The sequence below is a fragment of the Lissotriton helveticus genome, chromosome 12 (assembly GCF_964261635.1).
Source record: "Lissotriton helveticus chromosome 12, aLisHel1.1, whole genome shotgun sequence".
NCBI lineage: Eukaryota > Metazoa > Chordata > Amphibia > Caudata > Salamandridae > Lissotriton > Lissotriton helveticus.
This window is the reverse complement of record NC_136073.1, coordinates 627,549,186-627,568,495: the sequence shown is the minus strand read 5'-3', so window position 1 is coordinate 627,568,495 and position 19,310 is coordinate 627,549,186. Positions and strand designations below refer to the sequence as shown.

The 19,310-nt window shown below is 48.0% G+C and overlaps 1 protein-coding gene across 2 annotated transcripts in view; it reads left to right on the top strand.

The window, feature by feature from the left end:
* The first annotated feature begins 18,563 nt into the window (after positions 1–18,563).
* LOC144799965 (maestro heat-like repeat-containing protein family member 2A) overlaps positions 18,564–19,310 on the top strand; it is an 85,675-nt gene continuing 84,928 nt past the window's right edge. For both annotated transcript variants that reach the window (XM_078671610.1, XM_078671609.1), the window contains exon 1: positions 18,564–18,680. The gene's annotated coding sequence lies outside the window, so the exon portion shown is untranslated. The remainder of the gene's footprint in view (positions 18,681–19,310) is intronic.

Here is a 19,310-nt window from a genome sequence, read left to right as displayed (position 1 = left end):
CCGAGGAGGCTCATAGAAGGTGAAACAACACAGAATCAACCCCAGCCCACAAAACTACTCCTGACCCAACCACCAGCCAACAAACCAACCCAACCCACCCCCTCCAGCCGGCAAATCAAAATCTGACTCACCCTCAGCCTATAAAACTACCCCAACCCCACCAGCCTACTAAACTACAACAAAACAACCCCCAGCCCAAACTACACCCAGCACAAATAAACTCAATGCTTTCTGCAAGGTCTTCTTGCTTCTGTCCATAGCAGGCAGCAGTTAGTATGCATATTGCCTTAACCACACATATGCGTGCTTAGGGCATATGTGTGGTTAATGCATGTGCTGTAGATCTAGGGGAGTTGGAAAACTCATGGTTTAGACCACAGTGTTCCGACTGTTCCCCGACCATGGCATTTGAATATAGCAGATTCCCTTCAGTAGTTAGCTACTACATTTCAACGAGAAAATGGCTGAGCGGCACAGGGTGTAACATTGTATATCAATATTTTGAAATGGTGAAATCTGGTTTTAGAGAGAAAGACCAAATGATTCTTTCTGTTTCTCTTGTAGTTCCGCATGCGAGCCCGCCTGAGGGCAGTAATCTGCTGCTGCAGACCAGTCCCTGAGGGAGGTAAGTGGTCGAAAGCAAAACCCCTCATTACCTCATGCCACTAGACATAAATGTACTCTGAGGGGCAGATTTACAAGCCCCTTGACACACCGGTTCATCATTTTTTGTGTTGTACCGGTGGCGCATGGTACTGCTCCATATTTACAAGGACAGGAACAGCCACCCTGTGTGACTTTGCTTGTCCTTGTAAATATGACACCTTTACACGCAGCACTTTGCATGAAAGGGACTTTCCATGGGTGTTGCTATGGGTGTTGACACGCAGCACCCATGGAACCAGACACATTTTCAGATTCACAAGGAATCATAAATCTGGAAATGAGTGTGAATTCTACGCCTCCCCAGCGGAGGCGTAGGGAGGCGCAACAAGGAGAAATGTATTAATTTCTCCTCGTTTTCTTTTCCTCTTTCTATGTGTGCTGCATTTTGCAGCACACATAGAAAGAGGAAATCACCTCTAATGATTGTTTATGTACAGGAAGGGTTTCCTTCCGGCACATCAACAATCATTGAAACAATGCAGTTTTTCAACTTCTATGGGTGCTAATGCAGCACACATAGAAGTTGAAAAACGGCATTTCAGATTGTTTTTGTGCAGGAAGGGAACCCTTCCTGAACAAAAAGAGCAGAATGAAGACGAGTAAGATGATGGGACGAGGTAAGTACCAACCGAATGGCCTTATGATCAGAACATGGGATTGGCAACCTCTCCTGCACTTTCAATTGAGGATTAGATATGAATATTCCATCTAGGGTGTGTCCATCCTCGTGGGTAGGATGCATAATCAGTTGGTCCATCAAGACACTGGCCATCAGCTCTAGAAGCGAGATTGTATATTGGTCATTTATATTTTCTAAATGGTAGTTGAAGTCACCTAAGATAGAAAATTCCTGAAAGTCAACACTAGACTCGATGATATGACCTTTTGTCTCTACAAACTTGTTCGTAGCCCCTGGTGGTCTACACAGCAGTATACCGTTAAATATATAGTTTTCACTGATGGTGATTCCAAATGAAAGCAGTACACAATCAGGACCACTTCCTGAAGTAGAGCTTTTCATCGACAAGGTGTCCTTGATAATAATCGCTATTTCCCCTCCCCGCTTATCCTGTCTGTCATTCCTGATTAATAAGCATCCTTGGGGAATGGCTAATGATAGCTCCGGATCAGATGTTCCATCTGCCCACGTCTCCGTGACAAATGCCATATCTATATTGTGAGCTTCCAGCAGCTCGGCGAATTCAATGTTGTGTTTAATTAAAGAGAGTGTATTCAGGAGTAGGCCCTGGAGGGACTTTTGCAAAACTGTTTGCGGGTAAAGGACTTGATGCGAGTTAAAGCTGCATTTTGTTTTGGTGAAGAGGAACTTCATGTCACACAGAGGGCACACCTTAGGCTCTTTCAAAGGATCGAGTTGCGGACAGGAATCCTTCATCTGGGAGTTAAGACTTACAAGGGTATCTCTCTCTTAAACTTGGGCCCAAGATCAGTAGGGAACGGACAGGGGGGGTGGCCTTGGGCCCGATCTAGGCACGGATGGGCGCAGACGGGCTTGCCTTTGGCGTGCCAGCGGCGCGCCCTCTGTGCATCCGCTCTGGCATGCTGCTTAAATAGCCGTGAGTCAGGCGTCTCGCGCACACATCAGTTGTTTCCAACCCAGAAGTACTAGTCAGGCATGTCCGGTCCCTTAGCCCTCCGCAACAAACGGCACAAGCCACGGCAGAACGGGGGCGGGGAGGGAAGATCACAACAGCTACCACCCTGATTAGCAAGCTAAAACAAAGTGCCGGTAAGCATGTGGAGTGAGGCACAAAAACCAATTACGATCCCAGCAGGTGGAGTAAAAGTCTAAAATGAACACAAAGTGTCAATATCAATGCGGTTTTTAAAAATAGCAGCAGGGCAAAATGATAGGTGACAAGACCTACTGCTGGTGTTCTCGCGTCCGTGCCGGCATGCTGCTTAAATAGCAGTGAGTCAGGAGTCTCGCGCACACATCAGCTGTTCCCAACCCACAAGTGCTAGTCAGGTATGTCCGGTCCTTTAGCCCTCTGCAACAAACGGCAAAAGCCACGGCGGAACGGGGTAGGGACGGAAGATCACAACAGCTGTCACCCTGAGTATCAAGCTAAAACGAAGCGCCTGTAAGTTTTGTGGAATGAGGTACAAAAACCAATTATGATCCTAACAGTTGGAGTAAAAGTCTAAAATGAACACAATGTGTCAATCTCAATGTGGCAAGACCTACCGCTGAATTCCAGATATAATCAATCTGTAAGAAAATAACATAAAACATAATTTGCACAAGCACCAATGCATCTTGGACAAGTGTCCTTTCTTTAGTATTTCATGCAAATTTTGCTGCAAGTTAAAAATATCTTGTGACACTTTTTTCTAAACTTCTAAAAAATGTCAAGTAACCTCTGTTTGGGCATTATTTGTACATGTGTCTGTTTCTCTGGGTTGTCATTACAGTTCGACTGATGGAATCTATCCGGCACATGGACATAAATTTCCTTATGGCTTTTTTGCATACATCTGCTTCTGCAAATTCAAATGAGAACATCTTGTCATGTTGTAAAATCCTGGAACATCGAAAAAAGGTAACTGTGATTCTCCATTGCTTTACCGGGCATTCTAGGGAATAAGAGGCAATGTGCTTCATTTAAAATGTGGTTGTCTCATGGTATGATATATTATTTATGTGAGAATTTCAGAGTATTATATGATATGGCAGTAGAAGCCTTATCATGGAATACAGTCACAAAAACTGTCTTGGGTCCAGTGAAGCTTGTTTGTATCACCTTTGTTCAACCCTGGGTATCTGGGGCTTCGAGCAGCAAAGCTAGACAAAGGAACTTAGTGTAAATCATTTAAGAGCACCAAACAATGGAATAAGAAAGTCACACAAGAGATACAACAATACTTTATGAAAATAGAACCTTTTTCTATACATTTTTAGAATCCATGTTCATCAAATTTCATTGGAGGTTCCAGAGATATGTATTTTAAAAATAATAAAAAAAAACTTTCAATACAACCACAAAACAGAACTGGTCAACAAAAGTTTGTAACTTTTTTTTAATGTTTAAAACAGTTAGTTTGTCAACTTCAGCCTGACTTAAGGTCACTTTGGGCAATGACCTGGCCACCAGACCCTTTTTCAGTTCAGTTCCAGCCTTTAGAAAACAACCACCATATAGAACAATGAAGTGGTTTCTATGCTGGGGATGCAGGCAGAAAAGATGTTCAAATATCATCCTGGAGCTGTGCAGTCGACAAGGGTGAGATGTGGGTGATTCCTTGGTGCATGGGTCAGGTGGGGCAACTTTGGCCACTGCATGTGAGGTCCCATGGCATTCTCTTTGTGACAGTCGAAGGCAAGCAGCGGCTGGGCTACTGTGCTCCCGACACATCAATCACTGCTAATATCCTTGGTAGAGGCTAGTGTCCCTCTAAGGCAAGAAATCCTTTGATAGCAGTCCTGGGTCCAGCAGACTCGAGTGCAACTTTTGGCTACATCGGAGATGTCTCTAGGAGCACCCAACAGCAGTCAGTGGTGATTCCTCTGAAGAGGATACTGATTTGCCGGTTTCGGCTTTCTCAACTTTGGTATCCATGGTGCTGTTCCAGGGGGCCAACCAACTAACCCTTGGAGTCACTGCTTCAATCTGGCTCTGGGATCAATGTTTTCCCAAGCCGGGAGCCGCAGGCACAGTGCAAATTTTACTAGTCCAAAGTGCAGCAGGTGCAGTCCTTCCAACACTGAATCCTCTCTTTGTGATATTCCAAGGGCAGGAGGACAGTCTTTGTTGGGTTATTTTTCCAAATCCAATGTGTACTGAGGTTTAGCATGCCAGGGTTGCCTATTTTATCCTGGGAAAGTGCCTGGGGGGACAACGTGGTCACTATTCAATGGGCTTGTAGGCCCACTCCTTTTTTGCGACAAAGTTCAAGTTATGTGTGGCATTTCGCAATCCCAGTGTGCAATATTTTTGCTACTGTCAAGCCCACAGGAAAACAGGTTTGAGGACAGTGTTTTCCTCTCCGTCCCTGCCTCCAACTTGTCTGCAGGAACAAAAGTCATCCTGCTCGGGTGTGTTGTCACCCTTTAAAGGGGGCATTTCCTTTGAGCCTGCCTTTTGGGCTAACACCTCAGTTGGCCTTTCTGGGAGAGGAGGTGACACCTCAGTCTGCGGCAACTGCCTTTGTGCTTAAGCATTGGAGTTGTTCACATGTCTCCCCAGGTGGGCAGAAAGCTGTCTGTTAACCCGGGCCTGCACAAAGCCACTGGACTATCTAGAGCACAGAGTGTCAACTTTTTAAAAGCTGCCTAACTTTAACAGTGACATTAATTTCGATTTGGGCATCAAGTTGAATTTGATGTAAGGTAGTCCCATTCAGAAGTTAGCCGGACTAACTTTCCTAATCAAAACAACAACTTTAAGGGTTTTGCTGCTAAGGCTATATAAACGTATATGTCTTGCTTAATAATATACAGCTCCCTGCCATAGGGGTCTATATGGCTTCCTTAGGGGTGAATTACATATATCATTAAGGGAACGGGTGGCTTTGCCATTAATGGCAATGCCATAGTCAAACTAGCATTGTGAACACTACCCTTCTAGTCTGCAGTGGGAGGCTGGTAGCCTTCTTGTCTTTTGTCACACTCTGCACCATATACTAGGGACTCACAAGTAAGTTAGTGCTTGCAAATTGGGGTCATCCAATTCAAGAAATCTTTTATAATGGGTCAGTACACTGGCACTGGGGTCAGGTTAACAGGCCTAAGTGCACTGAGTCGAAAAAACAGCAACTAGTACTCAAATAGGGTCAAGAACTGGGATGGGAACATGCAAATAGCCCGTTTCCTGACAGTTTAGGGTTGTAGTGTGATGTTTATGGGCCCTAGGGTACTGCAAAGGACTATGTGGTGTGAAGTAGAATTGTATAAGGTTAGGTTGTCTTGGCTTGTAGTCAAATGCTTTGCTATAGTGTACAGAATAAGTAAGTTAGTGTGGTGTTGCAGTGTTATATCATATTTTTGTGCAGTGTACTATAGTCTTGTGTAGTTTGTCAGTGTCATGCTGTGCTGTAGTGCAGCTATGTGTGTTTTGTGGTGTTATGTTGTAGTATGATGCAGAGATGTATTGTAATGCATTACATCGCTGTGTTGTGTTGCAAGTGCCTGGAATGACAGATTTTCATCTAAAGCATCCATTAAGTATACATATTGATATCGTACTTTATGGATGAGTCATGAGACAAAACAGTATTGTAGCCTTTGTTTGAACATTTCAACTCTGTTCGGTCAGAGACTGTGGGAGAAAATGGCAGACACTAACCTCTCACCGAAACATGTCATGGCAAATTCTTTCTTGGAGTGAAGAAAGAACAGTTACACTGCTAGTTTGCTGTAAAAATACTTCAGATCTTGGGGTCTACAACCTAGAACCAGAAAGACTGGATCCTGCCAGGTATTCAGGATATCCCTGTATAACAAATGTACATAACCTCATCGAAATGAAGATCATTTAAGCACTATGGTAAATCCAGAAATGTAACCAGAATCTTGCTTTGAAGGACTTATTGTGAAATACCCTGATCCTGATTACAGCAAATCTGTGAATGGAAAGCTCTCATGTCAGCTACTTTTGTCCTTACAATATTATGTTGAATGTCATCTAAAGGAGCCGTTTGTGATACGTAAGAATGCATGGCTAGTTTCTACTCTGGATAGGAATAATTGAGAAAAATGTGGCACAAGGAAAAGGTCATTAATTACAGGTCAAAAAAGACTATCATCCCTATTCACAAAAGTAGAAATACCGGCAAACGTGCACATTTACTCTTAGACTTTGTAGTAACTTTACTGCTTTTGGCTATTCACCGTTTTCACATCTAAAGTTACAACACAGTGGAAATGTGCATATCCTCGATCCCTGAAACTAGAGGGTGGAGGCAAATTTATAAGTGACTAGTTGCCACTGGTAACCTTTCACACTTATTTCACCAGGGCAGAGTTCTCCCTATGGTGTAGTATTGGGGATTTTTAATCTTTAAAATAAGTTAAAGAAAATATTTAATGTATTTAAAAGCTTCTACAAATGCATTTAACTGACCCCTGAATAGATTTAATAGTCCAACATGCACCAGAAAAATGTTTGCAATACTTCGCCAATCAAATGCGAGCATGTCAATCAAATAAAGTGTGAACCAATCAGGGGCGAGCTGAATGCTTTGTTACTGCGAGCCCATGAAGAAGCGGCGAGGGTGCCGTGAAACGCGTTGGCAATTTAAACAGACTGTGGAGCTGGAAAGCAGGCTGCTTTTACAGAGCCGGAGGGCAGAGCAATGCGTGTGACCTCTTGAAAAGCTGGGGCACTTTGGGAGAATATATATATATATATATATATATATATATATATATATATATATATATATATATATATATATATATATATATATATATATATATATATACATACACGTTTCCCACCAGTTCCTCTGAACTCACATCTGGTGCCTCCAATTAGCGGGGGGGGGTGACCCATTTCATTCAACAACCAAAAAAGCAACTGGAACACTCCCGGGGCTTTCAACATAACTTTATTGGCCACATACGCGTTTCAGCAATCAGCCTTCATCAGTGTGGCAAAAGTAGGTGTTCGACATAGGCAGAACCATGAGAATGTAAGCAATTTAATGTCACAATTGACTATTTTCTATCCAATCGGGAGACAGTAGTTGAGCCAGTAGGCAGATGGTGAACCAACATCTCCGTTTGTTATTTTAAGGACTGTGTGACTTGTATGCCCAATGGAAAATTTGAGATGTCAACAGTGATGTCATAGAGCATGTCACGAGTGATGTAATATGTGACGTCATCAGCAATGCATTGCATGGGCACGAGTTAAAGTTAGGTCTACTGACTATTTCTATGGTTTTGTACGAGTGAAATCTCCAACTAACTATAACGTCCCTGAAACCTATGTTTTTTTCAGTGTGGGGTCCAATTAGCCTGCTCAGTACATCCAGTAAGTGCCACAGTGGAGCTTGCCTCTGATTGGCTGCCAACACTTGTAACCAGGAAGTGTTGACAGCCATCTTTTCACTTGGTATGAGGAGAAAGAAAAACGATTAAAAAAGAAGAAAAGGTGGCAGGGTAAAAGTACCCTGACCGCATAGGCCTGATCAGAGGGTCCCACAGGGCCAAAAGAGCATTTTTTTGGGGGCTGTATTTTCACACCCAACGTGACTCCGGACGAAAATATTTTAAAAATGAAGCGCAGGAGCCTTATGTATGTGGCGCTCCAGAAGGTGGCAGACCAAAGGGTCCATTAAGGGAACCATTGACTCACATGCATGCCACAGGATTAGGATATAAGAGCATGACTAAGGAGATGAGCGCGGTAGGGATTCCCAGTTTGATCAGAGCTTCTTTCAAGAAGGGCCACTCCAAGGGGTCAAACGTCTTTTCGGCATCCAATAGGGTAACTAAAGCAGGTGTTTGGCAGGAGATTCTGTTGACCACTGCAAAGAGATGTGGGTGACATGTTGTTTGAAAGCTTTATAGAAAGCTCTCATAAGGCCATCAAGGCCAGGGCCATTGGACCTGTCTAAAGAGTCGATCACCTGGGTGACCTCCTCGCAAAAAATCATCTTGCTAAAAATTGTCATTGGCCATCAGTGGGCCAGACCTATGGCGATCTCCACCAAGTATGATGGGATCTCTGGTGCATAGTCAGGAGTGCAGGATGTACAAAGGAGTTCATAATAGCATTGGGACTCTGCCAGAACATCTTCGCCAGCAAAAACAGAGAACTCAGAGACGGGGCGCAATTCATCGACATAACTACCTAGGCGATTAGGGTGGATTATCCGCACAAAAGTGCGGTCGGGTGCGCCCCCTCACCATAGCACGGAGCCCTAGAGTGTTTCCCTAGATATGCGATTTCCCTATCAGCCAGATCGCGAAATTCAGTCAACAATACTAAACGTCAATGGAGTTGGAGGCCGCCGCCTTAGGAGGCACTTAAGTCTATACCTTGGAGGTTTAAAAGCATTGCGGTTGGGAGTGGATATCTCATAGGATACAAAATTGGCATCTGCATGTCCCATATGGGCATAAAACTCCTGAAAGAATTGTGGATACTCAGTGTTCGGGGCGTATATGTTGACTAATAGTACTCGTTTGTCAGTGAGGCTGCCTTGTAGGATTAAATAGCATCCATTTGGGTCCGAGTGACATTTATGGAGGGAATAGGGGCTGCTTTTATGCATGAGGGGGCAGAATCCACAGGAATAGGAGCCATGAGAGGAGAAATAGCGGGGTGGGGGCTTCAAGTAGTCGCATATGATTGGGCGCCATTGGGTAGGATACGTGTTTCCTGAAGGAAGGCTATGTCGCGACAGATATGAGAGGACTTGTTTGCCTTTACGTGGATTATTGATGCCACATATCTTTCATGTAAGGGAAGTAATGTCTATCACCTCTACAGGCCCTTTCTGAGATGGCATAGAGTAAACAGGTGTGAAAAGAACAGCGCCATGTCATAAGCTGGCATATAGTGTACCTGTTGTGCAAAGGGTAACAAACAAATACAAAACTGAAGAGAAAGCAGAAAGGGCCAACACCTATCGCCCCCCCCCCCACTCCCACTATATAGGAAAACATCCAATAAAGCCCCAAAAAGGAGAAACAAAGAACTAAACAATCCCAATGAGGCTACTGCAGTGTTCTCCATGGGGGAGAGTTGACGTGTTTGCTTGGTGTGGTCCGTTCCTAGAGGAATAGCTGAAGCAGAAAGGAAGAATCAACCACATATAAACAGCATTTGTATGGAAAAAGTAATAAGAAGGCAATGATTAGCAAAGCATACTGTCTGGGGCAGTCCACATGTGTTATGCAGAAGTAGTCCCTATTTTGAGGGAGAATCCAAATACTGCAGGCCATATCAGCTCTAAGTGGACTAAGGAGCAGGAGTCGGTGATCCAGTAATTTGTAGTGTGTTCTGTCTAGAAGAGGAGGACTTGAAAGCAAAGTGTTTGCAAAAGTCGTTTGCCTCTGCTGGGTTGTCAAGGAGCGAGGCCTCCCATTGACCTCAACTCATAGACAGGCAGGGTAGAGCATATCATATTTAAAGCCCAACTTGCGGAGAGAGTTCTTAACATCGCTGAATTTCCACCAGTTTCAAAACCTTCAAGGTGGGGAGTCATACCCTGGGTAAGGTCCCAGCTTTCTCTTACCTGCTGGTGCTATTTGATGCTAATATGAGTTTTAAACCCCTAGTTGAGGGTAAGACTTGTGATTTGGTCAAGACCACGGGGACTGTAGCTAGTGTTGCACAGAGGTTGACCTCATGGTGACTGGACTCTCTAGTTAAGTATTTTAAGTCCAAGTGCATCTCCAAGGAGCTATATGACAGTGATGTATGGGGTTACATGACGGTCGATAAAATTGAACTCACAGAAAATACATTTTAAGGTGTATTCTGCGGGTCCACAAAGTACCCCAGCTTTTTTTGTTCGTCAGGAACTTTGTTTTAGATACATTGGTGACCTTGTTGCTCTCAGACCCTTGCTGTGCTGGATCAAGATATAGACTGGGGAGGGTTGCAAAATAAATTGTCTGACCCTTGACAACATGCATCAAATCCTCCCTTGGATTGCTTATATGAAGGCAGCTTTTACCAGCATGGGTTGGGTGAACATATACTGCAGTTATTAGTCCCTGTACCCCCTGGAACTCAAAAGAGGGAGAGACTTGTTTCTCAAAAGTCCCTTATTACAACATGAACACATAGAGCTTGTGAAACCCATTGTATATGGGCATTTATTTTTAAAAATTGTTCAGGGTATGGAGCTTTCCTTTCACTCCTATCTAATGAAAGGGATAGATTTCTGTTGGTCAGGCCTAGGGTGGTCTTCCCTATTTTGTTTCGCCTTGGCCTCATTTTTCCCACCTACTTTTTGTTGGCCTTAGGTCTCTGGGCACCTTCCCATTGTTTCCCAATGTTAAGGTGCAGATGCTCTCTTCCCCTAAGATGTCTGCCACTGACCCCTGCTACTGCAGCATGGTCTTTTTAGGCGCACTCTAGTAGCCAGGAGCTGACTGGAACCCTTAAACTATGTAGCAATGCCAGCCTTCCAGCCTGCCCATAGCTAGAATGAGGGAAGCTCCTGGAACCTTCTAGAACAGGGGAGGTGACACCAACTGCCACTGCCAACTGCCAACTGTCGCTATATAAGGAAAGGGAGGGAAACTTTCCAGTCAGAGCGTTGGGGCATCACTGACCTGGGGGACCCACGCAGGAGATTTAGCACTGGGAGTGACAGGGCTTAGGTGCTGCCTTCCAAGTAGAGTGAGGAACCCTGAACTAGCCCACTGATCTGGCCCGGCGGGAGGGGAACCCAGGGACCACCTGAAGTGACCTGCTGTCAAGCCTTCAACTCTAACCCCCCCTCAAGAAACCAAGGAACTACAAACAAAGGGCGTCAGAACCAACACGCGCCAAGAAGAAGCTTTCCCGCGCTAATCAGGAATCTTGGGGATCCACTAGGTACTGATCTGCCTGACTGAACTGCGAGCCTAAACCTGAAGTGACTTGGGCCACCTGAGAAGCGCTCTCCCCCCCCTCAGCGCTAGAACGCTGACCTGCCTGATAGCTGCGATGGCTATTTTGCCAGCATTATCTATCCAGCGCTCGTCAACTGTGCCCCCACTGGGAAGCGCTGTGAGGCCAGAGCCCCTGTCTGTCACGAAGCGCTGTGAGGCCAGAGCCCCTTTATTTCACGAAGCGCTGTGAGGCCAGAGCCCCTTTCTGTCACAAAGCGCTAGAGTTGAGACTGCCCCCTCAGCGCTGGAAAGACTGAGCGCACTGCGGAACTCACCGTCGCAGCCTGGCACTCCCTTGGCCGGTGCTGCCTTCATCACCCCCTCGGTGGCCCCCGGGACCAGGAGAGGGCCGCCGCCACATTCCACAAGGCCGCTCCGGGCCCGAAGCCGTTGCCTCCCCTGTCACATGGTGAGGGGACGCCTGCCGCGTCACCAGCCGTGCCCCCTCCACCACTTCCTGCTGTCGAGCGTGAGGCCTACACGCCCCCGCAGGCTGCCCTGCAACCGGCAGCTGCGGGCGCGCCTCCCCCCTGTCTCCTACGATTGGTCCTGGGCCCAGTGAGACTCGGTAGGCCTGGGACCCGGGGCAGATCCCGCAGCAGCACTCGACGAGAGCGAGAGATTCTCTCCTGCTTGCTGCACCCGCGGGGCCTCGTGAAGCCCGGCTGCACCTTGCGACTGCCCCCCACAGTGCCAGACCACCGGAGAGCTCCCGAAGGAGCCCGAGCCCTCCTACACCAGTTGACCCACCGCAAGGGCCCCGCAGGGCCGAAGATAGAAGGTAACCCCCAGGGGAGGAGGGCGGAAGGCCGGAGAAGGCCCCGAATTCGCCCCTCCCCCGGGGAACATCGTGGTTGGGCCCTGTTGGCCTTAGATGACTCTGGGTGGGGGAGAAGTTCTTGCGAGACTGCCAGGCCTCTGAACTGGGCCAATACATTGGTTAACCCCTGCCTGGGGTCCAGACGAATGCCAGCTGGTGTAGGCCCTGATGCTTGGGTAATGGTGGTATAAGGAAGTGCTTTTGCTGAATACAGGGGCATCTGTGCCTTAATGAATGCCCAGTTCTCTCGCCTAATGAGCTGATGCCCAATCTTCACTGTGATGTCCATTAATACAGAATGAAATGTTTTACTCCTACTTAATGGACGGTTTACTCTTGTCCAAGGCAACGTTTCCTGGATGCTTTTAGTCACTAAATGAGATGGTTGCTTATATGAAGAAATGGTTATTGATGCTTGATGCAATGTTATTTGAATGTCTTTATAAAGATTGCCTTGCAGGTGCTGATTAGGAGCAAGGTTGTTGCCAAGCCCACGGTTATCTAATATTTAATATTTATTCATTTAAGTATTTATTGCAGAGTGATGAGACACATGTGCTTTTAAGGGAAACTAATAAGTTATTGCTACTGTGAATTTTTGATTGCCCTGATTCTAATCTTATATAAAAGCTTATTAATTTGAATCAAACGTAACTGGTGGGGTCTATGTCCTTGCCTGCACTTATTGTCTCAGTGGATGCGTGTGCTGTGTAGTCACTTAACACCTGAGCTTTCAGGTGCCTACCTGCTCATGCCAGGCTACCCCCGGGGAACTGGTGACCTCAGTTCCTACATTTGGTGGCGAGCGGTGGGATCCAGGACCTGTGACTATACAACACCCTCCAGTGGGACAGAGTGCGCTGCAATTAGACTGGACACCTATCGTGCCTATAACCTTTCTCAATTAACCCCCCCACTGTCTAGCCTGTAGAGTGTGTAGAGACCTGTGTTGACCCAGTATTGTACCCACGTCCTAATATCTTTCCTTGATTTTATCTGGGTCCCCACCTGGCAAAATGGAGTTCCAGCTAGGTGATCTGGAGGAGTACACAGTGGTGCAGCTTAGGGAATTTTGTCAGGGGATGGGGGTGCCGGTTGGGCGGAGAGCCGCAAAGGAAGAACTCCGTACTGCCTTGAGGGCATGGTTAAGGGCCCACCCAGAGAAGAGAGGGGATGGGGAACAGGAGGGACAGGTCATGCAATGGGAGGCGGGCACTCCAGAAGACCCAGGCCTGCTCAACATTGATATGTCTGACAATGTGTTGCCAGGAAGACGTTCCGGAGCAGGGAGTAGTGTATCTGGGGGGAGCGCGTCATCGCAGGAGTATGAGGACAGGAGGGAGGAGAGGCGATTGAAGTGGGAGCTTGCCAAACTAGAGCACGAGAGGGAAAGAGAAAGGGAAGATAAGAAGCTTGCTTTGGAGGAAAAAAAGTTAGCTATGGAAGAAAGGAAGTTGGCGCACGAGCTCCAGCTTAAAGAAATTGATCTGCGAGCATTGCAATTGGGTGCGCCAGGAAGTCCCAATGGTGGCAGCGTACAAGGGGTTCAACAGGAGCCCAGATTTTGGTTACCCAAGGAGGTGATCGCGAGCTACACACAGGGGGATGACATTGCTAGGTGGTTGGAGGCGTATGAAGTGGCCTTGACCGCCCATGGGTGCCTGAGAAACACTGGGGAGGTGGCCTGTATCGTTATATACCTCCCAACATCAGGGACACCCTCCTGTACTTGGATAAGGCAGACCAGTTCAGGTATTCCCCCATGAAGGAGGCGCTCATTAAAATGTTTGGCCTCAATCCTGAAAGGTATCGCCAAAAGTTCCGTGGCAGCCATAAGCTGTCCACTCAGAATTGGGTGGATTTCTTTGACTATGCCCGTAAGGCTCTGGATTGTTGGGTGCGTGGCAGCGAGGTGCATGATTATGAGGGCCTGTACAATCTTTTTTTGAGAGAGCACCACTTGGATAAATGTTTTCCGGAGCTGTGCCAACATCTGGTGGACCGCAAGCTGACTGATCCCCGTGAACTTGCGGAGGAGGCGGATACTTGGGTCAGCACCCGGGTGTCACACAAGGCCCCCGGGGGAGATGGCCCGAAAGGCGGACAGGGTGGCCCCCAGAAGAAAGAGGGGGAGATAAAAAGAAGGAGTTCTCAAAAGGCCCACAAACTAGACAGTTTGGGAGAGGAGTAGGTGCCCCACCTCAGTCCAGTTCCCCAAAGCCCACTTACCTTGTCAAGAGTCAGCAGCCAAAAGTTGTCCGGTGCTATGAATGTGGGGAGGTTGGACACTACAAGGGAGATGCCCAGTGTCGCAAATGACCACCAGCCCCCACAGGTGGCAAGAGTCCTGGGGTGGCTAGTGTAGCGCTTGGGATAGAGCTGCCCCTAGATAGGGAGGGGGAGTAGACAGGCCTGACCCTGGTTTCACTTGGGGATAGAGAGATGGTCCCAGTGATGCCCTTACCATGGAATACTGCTAAGTACCAGCAGAGGGTGAAGGTCAATGGGGAGGAGGTGGACGCTCTGAGGGACACAGGTGCCAGCATGACCACCGTAGTGAGGCGGCTGGTGTCCCCTGAGCAAGTAGTACCTGATGTGTTCCATCTGGCTGTGTTGGCTGACGGCAGTCTGAGCTACTATCCCGTGGCTCAGGTTCCCTTTGAGTGGGGAGGAGTTCAAGGCCCGTTGAGAGTTGCGATAAGCCCCGCCTTGCCTGTGGACTGTCTGCTAGGAAACGACCTGGAACATACCGCCTGGAAGGAAGTGGAGTTTAAGGCCCACACTGAGATGCTGGGGTTACCAGAGTGGACTTGCGTGGTCACGCGGTCCATGGCTGCCCGTCAAGAAACTCAACTCGGGTTGGAGCCTGAGACAATGGCCCAACCGAATGCTGGTCCTGAAGGGGAGAATGGAGTGGAGAACACACCCCGTTTGATGGATGGGGAGCCTGTGGAGGTACCCCCGGAGTCCGTGGAGGTGGATGTTGTTCCCGTGGGGGACTGGCCGACCCTTGCCGAGTGGCATGTGGAAGGAGGGCCTACCCGGGAGGAATTCTGTCGGGCGCAAAAGGAGTGCCCCACGCTTGAAGTCATGCGATGACAGGCCGAAGCCCAAGCAATTCATCAGGAGACCGGCAGTTTTCACGTGTACTGGGAGAATGGCCTCCTTTACAGTGAGCCTAAGTGCATGGATCCTCGAGGGCCTTAGTGGTCCCCCAATGCTACCGGGCCTTCTTATTGGAATTGGCGCATGAGATTCCTTTAGCTGGACACCTGGGCCAGGACAAGACCTTTGCGAGGCTAGTCCCACATTTTTATTGGCCCAGGATGAGAGTTGCCTCTGACACCTACTACAAGACCTGCAAGACTTGCCAGGCAAGTGGCAAGACGGGGACCAAAGTGAAGGCCCCTTTGGAACTGCTCCCGGTGGTCGGGACCCCTTTTGAGCGGGCCGGTATCGACATCGTTGGGCCGTTAGACCCTCCGACCTCTGCGGGACACCGGTTCAACTTGGTGTTAGTGGACCACGCCACTCGGTACCCAGAGGCTATTCCTCTGAGGACCATCACTGCACCTGTGGTGGCGCGGGCCCTGATGGGGATATTTACCAGAGTGGGATTCCCCAAGGTCGTGGTGTCAGACAGGGGCACAAACTTCATGTCGGCCTACATGCAGGCTATGTGGAAGGAGTGCGGAGTGACCTATCGGTTCTCCCCTACTTACCACCCCCAGACTAACGGGCTCGTAGAGCGCTTCAACAAGACCTTGAAGGGTATGATTGGGAGCCTGCCAGACTAATTGAGGTGGAAATGGGACATCCTCCTCCCTTGCCTGCTGTTTTCATACCGCGAGGTACCACAGAAGGGAGTCGGGTTCAGCCCCTTCGAACTGCTCTATGGCCATCCCTTTCGGGGGCCCCTCAGCCTTGTTAAGGAGGGGTGGGAGAAGACTTCGAAGAAGCTTCCCCGTGATGTCGTCAGCTACATGTTGGCATTCGGCAGCCAGATGGCCAAGCTGTGGAAGGAAGCATCAGACAACTTGGAGGCTAGCCAAGCCGTCATGAAGGAGTGGTATGACCGCAACACTCGGACGGTGGAGTTGGACGCTGGACAGAAGGTGTGGGTCATGGAGCCTGGGGAGCTTAGTGCCCTCCAGGACCGGTGGACTGGTCCGTACGAGATTGTTGAGCGTCGAGGCCAGACCACCTACGTCGTGGATTTGAAGACCCCCCGTCAGCCCCATCAGGTGCTCCACGTCAACCTCCTGAAGCCTCACCATGAGCGATCAGAGCATGCTCTCCTCATGGTGACGGATGGGAGCAAGGAGGAGGAGAGTGAGCCTCTTCCTGACCTTCTGGCGGCCCAGGAAAAGGATGGTTAAGTGGAGGGAGTTGTCCTCTCCCCATCCTTGACCCCAGAGCAACAGAGGGACTGCCGCCAGGTATTGGCGCAGCACGCCTCGTTGTTCTCCCTCAAACCTGGAATTACACATGTGTGTACCCATGATGTGGATACAGGGGACAGTCCGCCAGTAAAAACCAAGTCTTACTGGCTGTCCGAGAAAGTGAAGAACAGCATCCAGGGTGAGGTGGCCAAAATGCTGGAGCTGGGGGTGATCGAACCCTCCAGCAGCCCGTGGGCTAGTCCGGTCATGTTGGTGCCGAAAGCGGCCCCACCGGGCACCACACCAGAACTTCGGTTCTGTGTGGACTATTGGGGATTGAACTTTGTCACCAAGACAGATGCTCACCCGATCCCATGGGCGGATGAGCTGATTGACCGGCTGGGAGCAGCCAAGTACCTCAGCACCATCGACTTAACATCAGGGTACTGGCAGATTGCCATGGCCGATGGAGCGAAGGAGAAGACAGCGTTCTCAACCCCCGAGGGCCACTTTCAATTCAGAGTGATGCCCTTCGGGCTCAAGAATGCTCCGGCCACCTTCCAGCGGTTGGTGAACCAGGTGGTGTCTGGCCTGGAGTCCTTCGCAGCGGCGTACCTGGATGACATAGCTGTCTACAGTAGCACCTGGGAAGACCATCTGCAGCATCTCCAGGAGGTGCTGCAGGCTCTGCAACGCGCTGGCCTCACCATCAAGGCTAGCAAGTGCCAGATTAGACTGGGATCTGTCATGTACCTGGGACACCTGGTGGGCGGGGGTAAGGTGCAACCCCTCCAGGCCAAAATTGAGACCATCATGGCCTGGGAGCCCCCCAAAACCCAAACTGAGGTCCGAGCTTTCCTCGGCCTCACAGGATACTACCGCAGGTTTGTCAAGGGATATGGTACCATCGTAGCCCCCTTGACTGAGCTAAAGTCCAAGAAGCAGCCCCGCAAGACGGATGGTCTTGCGGGGCTGCTGGACGGCTGCTTGCCAGGAGGCATTCGAAACAATGAAGCGCGCGATGTGCACAGCTCCGGTGCTGGCCACTCCTGACTTCCAGAAAGAATTCATCGTGCAGACGGATGCCTCAGAGCATCTGTGGCCAAATAATAAAAAAATAAACAAGTACAGTCTCCTGTGCTTGTTTTCTTTAATTCCCTGGGCGGGTAAGGTCCCATGTTTTTTTTTTTTACAGAGTTTTATATAGCGCGAACTTGACCCGAATCGGGTTTCAAAGCACTTTACATAGCACCAGTTGTATTACTTGAGGGCACATTAATTTTTGTATATGCATATAGGTCAGAGGTGTACGTGGCCCACTTTCCAAGGATGAGCCAACCCTGATGTCCCCATTTCCCGGGGCCCAGCTTTATAAAATATTGAGAGGGCAGCACATAGGCCCCTTACCGTTTTCAGTCTCGGACTCCATCTTCTGGGGTACAGATAAAGGTAAGAAGGGTGAGGGGGCACGCAGACCCCCTCCCTGGGCTGATTCAAGCCCTAGGGACCCCGTTCCCAATGGCCCGGCACTGTTACTAATGGGGAATAACTATACCTTGTGCCCTAAGGCAACTATAACTCGCAAGGTCACCATGCACCTCACATTTTACTTCACTCGTGACATCTTCTCTGATATTATTGATAATATCAGTGCAACTTTTGCTGTCAAATTGTTGATGAGATAACAGTTCATGGCTGGGTTGAGTTATAATTACCTTAGGCACAAGTTTTAGTTACTTGAGATAACTCTAGCTATAACTGCTGAATTTCTATGGTTTTGAGTGTGGAAAATCTGAACCTAACTATAACCTCCCTATAACCTTTGGTTTTTAATGAATATATATACCCAATCTACCTTTACCTAAAGCTCTCCCATTTAGTAATAACTATTACCTGTTTTCCAGCCACTCACTCCCATCCCTCCCACGGGTAGTAAAAAATTATAGTTGTATGTGTAGGGCAAAGATCTCGTAGTAAAGATAAGAGAGGTGGAGGCAGAGGTCTTCAGACAAAGGTTTTGGGATAAGCATTTTGCAGTATGTTGCAGTTTGTGAATAAGTTCCTGATTGACTCTGTTAATCACATGTATGAAATTTACTTTTTCTTCCAGTTAATACTCCAGCAGGAACTAGCCATTGTACATTCTATGTATACTACCATCACTCAAAGGGAGGTGACAATGAGCAACATGTTGGTGACTGCTGACACTCTGGATAGCATCTTGACGGACTCGGTAAGCAACAGGTTCTCACCGACAGATGGTGATCGTTCATTCAGTCTTGGAAAACCTCAGAACCTTCAGGGCAAAGCAGAATTACTTCTGATCATTCAGTCAGAACTTTGGTATTCCAGATAGTTCCATCATGGTCTGCAGCCGGTATGGAAACTAGCAGTGTTGCGATTGAATGGTTAACAGGGTTATACAGATGGCTCTCTCAAAGTATCTGAAAAATTTTGCACAGGATGATCAACTTGTCGCCACAATGGATGTGAGTAGAGAGCCTGGCAGAAGTAGTGCATGGGAGACGCAATGGGGCACAAAAAAAAAACCAAGATATTACTGACATGAAAAAGTCTAATCAGTTGATTGGTCACTTGGTACTGTGCTGCACTAGTAACATGATGTTTGGTGGTGTTCTCCTGAATGTGGGGAGCCACGCGTATTTCTTGCCTGATCCTACCAATAAAAATTTGTTGTGAAAAAAAAAAAAAAGTCTAATCAGTTACCCAAAGGAAATAGAAGGGATTTTGTTGGATTGGGGATATCATGGGAGTTACAAGAAATATAGCAGCTCTTATATCGAGAACACTGTCTTAGTTTTACAGTGGGTGGGAATGTAGAAATCAACAGAACTATATATCA